General features: G+C 36.5%; 1 long non-coding RNA gene across 1 annotated transcript; it reads left to right on the top strand.

The window, feature by feature from the left end:
- Nucleotides 1-429: 429 nt before the first annotated feature.
- LOC149838433 (uncharacterized) lies at nt 430-2,706 on the top strand. Its single transcript, XR_016431961.1, has 2 exons — nt 430-560; nt 2,238-2,706. It is a non-coding gene; the product is annotated as an uncharacterized LOC149838433 (long non-coding RNA).
- Nucleotides 2,707-4,726: the final 2,020 nt, after the last annotated feature.

The raw sequence follows: 4,726 nt of genomic DNA, 5'->3' as shown, positions 1-4,726 counted from the left end.
TGGTGCTCCTCACCAATGCTGATCTTATATGACTGATTTTTGACAAATGAATGAATTGGTAATTTAAAAATTCCATCCGAATTCTGTGTAATCCCTCTTGAAACCAATGGATTTTTTACCTTTGTAATGCCCAACCAATTTCTCCGCGAAGTCTCCATTCCCTCATGCAATGTGTGAGCCCATTTATTTGGTTAGTAGGAAAACCATTGCAGGATTTCATCAACAAGCTGTCCCCTATTGCACAATAATATTGGGTAGCCACATGACTGTTCACCTAACACTCTTAATGGATACGATAAGATTGAAATCAATGCATCTTTTCACCTATCGTCATAATCTCTCTCTCTCTCTCTCTCTCTCTCTCTCTCTCTCTCTCTCTCTCTCTCTCTCATCCTAACCAACATTATAAATAGATCATTATGGGGCATCCATTCTGCACTCATCCACTTTTCCTCTACCATTTGATATGGCAATGAAGGGAGCTTCCATAGCCATCCTTTTTCTTGCTCTACTCTTGGTAGCTTCTCATGCCTTTGCACGTGAATTGGAGGAAAACCAAAGTATGTTCCATCCTCTAGTCCTTTTCAATCATACTTGATTTTTACTCTTCTTGCTATGTGGTATTTTCTCTCTCTCTATTTTTATATATATAGTTCTGCTACAATCAATTGATTGTGCCTACAATTAAGTTGGAATCTCATGAAGTTTTTTTGAATCAATCTAATCTCATACATGTGCTTAACATGTTCTATTTAACAGGAATCAACCCTTGGATCATGTCTTTTCAATTAAAAAAGTATATTTTCATGAGTCTGAAAAAATCAATGTGTTCATAGCTGTTGATTTTTGGATCGCCGAAAAACCTGCATACAAGTCAATTTTGGTTATACAAAAGCAAGTTCCTATGTAGATCACATCTATGTTCTTAGATGTGAAAAAAACAACAAAAAAAAAAGAAAAATGCTGTTTTCCGAGTTGATTATAAATACAATCAACTTTAGAAACATTAACCCATATATAGGAAATGGGGACTATGCATTGAAAGTAAGGTCCAAAATCTACAATGGATGATAATTGACTGTGTTCCTTCTCTATCGATCAAGTTTTTCATTGATCAGACTTTACATATTGGATTGATATGTTTTAGATTATGAATTTTTAATGCTTAAATGCATTTTTGAAAGTGCTAAAATCAATGGCCTAAAGTACTTTGTATTGTAAAGTTTTAAATGCATTGTGAGCCATCAATTTTTCATATTTCGCAAACATCATAAAAAAATTGTGTAAAACTTATTCCTTACTAAATAAATTATAAAGAACGAATATATGAGGTCCGATCGATGAGATGCTCAAGCGTTGGAGAGGAGGAGTCATCCAATCTTTGTTGGTTGTAGATTTTGGACCTTCCTTTGGCTGAACGGTTAAGTATCGTTTTCTAGTAAATCGACAATTCCGCACACATCTTTATGGTCAGATTTAGGTAAAACATGAGAAAACCCCTTCAAAAGCCTGGTTAGCTGAGCCGTTTGCTAGAAAAGTGGTTAGCAGCTACCACCCTCTCTCTCTCTCTCTCTCTCTCTCTCTCTCTCTCTCTCTCTCTCTATATATATATATATATATATATATATATATATATATATATATATATATATGTGTGTGTGTGTGTGTGTGTGTGTGTGTGTGTGGTGGGGGGTGGGGGGGCTGCAGTACCTCCATTCGATTATACCATATTCCACAGCTGAAACTCAAGCGTGCATGCATTATCTGACCCCACAGATGTGTTTTTCATTGTTTATCTATCAAGAATTGCACGCTGGATTTATTAGTTTTGGCATGAAAACATAATTTTCTATCGCAAAAGATTTTCTCCTTGTAAACCGTTGAGTTTTTGAGCTCTTGGTAAGACAGCTTAAGCAAAATAATTGGATGATCGAAAACCTGTTTTTGACTATACAAGCCTTGTAGATCATACCCATAGGGCATGATCCATAAAATAAAATCACGAAAATGATGAAAATGTGTAGTTTCTGATAGAGAGTAGATTACAGTCGGGTGTACTCTGGACAAGGTCCATTCCAAGTTTAGTTAGTGGAAATGATAGCTTGGTTTACAATTTGTATGGAAAAAACTTGAGCATCCCATCCCTTACAACAAGCCCATGCACATCCTTATAAAGTTAACAATGTTTGTGGTTGGTTATTTTCCTACTAACGTTTACGTATTTTTGTTTCACATAGATGTGAAAAACGATGAGAACGTCAACCATGTTGATCAATATGGGTATCGAAGGCCTCCATACTATGGAGGAGGGTACAGGCCTCCATACTATGGAGGGTACAGGCCTCCATACTATGGAGGAGGGTACAGGCCTCCATACTATGGAGGGGGAGGGTACTGCCGGTACCGTTGCTATGGAAGGTGCTGCTCTGCTGAGGAGTTCTCTGAATTCGTGCTTGCCCAAAACCAACCTCACAACTGAAGCTCCTTTGCTTCCACATAGTTCGTATGTACTGTGAATCAGTAAGCAGTTGATGATGCTTAAATAAAAGTACTTCAAGTGTGTGCACCTAGTGCAGTGTTGCATGTAGCTTGTGCCAGGATTAAACCTTCTTTCTCCTTGTACTGTGTAGTGCTGAAGTGTTCTATTTTATTATTGTAATAAAAGCTATTATAACTATAAGATTCTGGTGCTCACTTATTGTGAAATTCAATTGCCAATTGTGAAACTCTTCCTGTAATTAGGAATGTGTGAATATCTTTTCAGTTCAAAGTTCCGGAAACAAGGAATTTTGAATCCATACATGGATAAGCCATTTTGGCTGCACCATGAGCGGAGACACACATTCGTGTGGAAAATTTCTTATTATTTTTAATAATATTCTGATTAAAGATCATTTTTAAATATTAAAATATCAAAAATAGCTTTGATTGATTAAAAAATAAAAATAAAAAATCCATCTCTTCATGTCCTATTTAAAAAAAAAAAATTTGCACTTACCCACGCCCGGGTTCATCATGTATGTCTACGTATCTTTGTGACATACGTTCCTCATCATAAAAAAAATATGACAACTCTCAAGGGGGATGGTCTATGTCCGAAAGACACATGTACGTGTCGACATGCAAATTGAGTTCAACGTCAGAAGTTTGAAATTCTTTTGAAAAATAGCTAGAACCCAATGGCATGGAATTTTTAGTTTTTGAATCAATAAATTTTTTTGTCATTTTAATATATAAAAATGTATTATTTATGAAAATATTAAATTATTATTGTAATATTAAAGTAATGTTGGTACGTGTCTGACTCGTGTCACCCATGACATGCACCCTGAATGATGTCACTATGTCATGGCAGCCGAACTAGGCGAGCATAAGAGGCTTGCATACGATCATGGTAGCCCAACTCGGAGATTCCTCGTTTAAACTGCCGATGAACTGTGAGTAGGCACTTTCGTTCTTTTTTTTTGGAAAGGCAAGCTGTGGTTAGGCAGACCTTACTGGTTACAAATTCCATTGGGTTTTGAACCTGCAACGTCTTAACGCAAGGTGAGGTGCACTAGCTGGTCCTACCAGACAAGCGGAGCCCGAGTAGGCACTTTGGCGAGGAGACGATCACGATTCTCCTAAAAATCGCTGGATCGTTGCCTCGCCGATTAAGCAGACCAATTCATCGTGATTTTCAATCAACGTGGCATGTTTTATAAAACCATAAAAGACAAAAATATTATCATTAACGGTAAAAGTTGCCTCGCCGATTAAGCAGACCAATTCATCGTGATTTTCAATCAACGTGGCATGTTTTATAAAACCATAAAAAGACAAAAATATTATCATTAACGGTAAAAGTTGCCTTGGACGGGTACAAAGTACAACGTATTTTTAATTTTTTATTCTTTTGCCTAGGTTTTCATATTGAGTAAATAAATAATTTTTTTTTATGAATGCATAAATAAGAATTAGTTGGTCAATTTGAAAGACGAATAAATGACTCCAAATTTTTCACATTATTTTATCGATTTTTTCAAAGTTATAGTTTTGAAAAACTAATCATGAAAATAAACATTAGTCGATATGAAAAAGTGTCAACGGGCTCTCTCTCTTTTCTTCTCCTTCTTCTCTCCCTCACGGTGCGCAGGTGCACGGCTAGTTACCGTTTTTGAATTAGGGTTTGATTAAGTAGGGCTTTTGAATTAAAATTTTTAAATTAGGTTTGATTGATTAGGGCTTTCAAATTAGAGTTTGATTATCATAAAATCCAAAAGGAAGCCATCTGACTCATTTTTCATATATGTCTGATATATCCGCACAATGCAAATCAATCGCGGGATACAAGGGTCACATGTCCTTGCCCAGTCAAAGCAAACGCTGAACAAGTACAATTGTTCTTGTTCTTAACTGAACATGTGTTCTGTTTGTGTTGTACATGTAATATGTACAAGCAATCAAACAGACCCTTACATTACACCTGATCCTCCCTCGATTCCATCTGACCTTAGTCAACAAACGGCCCCTAAAGGATGGTGCCAATGATGTGCCAAACGGAGTGAGTGAAATCCATCGTTCCAATACTGAGGTTGTTAAGCAGGCTTGAAAAACACCAATTTTGGCTCTAGCTCCATTACAACAAGAATCGTTTTTCTTGATGCCAACCATGCTTATAACAATTTATACATGCTCTTGAGTCTTGACCATTCACATTATCTCATACGACGTCTTTCCAGTGTAC

This window comes from Nuphar pumila, chromosome 5, assembly GCF_984573655.1.
Source record: "Nuphar pumila chromosome 5, dmNupPumi1.hap1.1, whole genome shotgun sequence".
Taxonomy (NCBI): Eukaryota; Viridiplantae; Streptophyta; class Magnoliopsida; order Nymphaeales; family Nymphaeaceae; genus Nuphar; species Nuphar pumila.
This window is presented reverse-complemented; position numbering and strand designations above follow the sequence as displayed.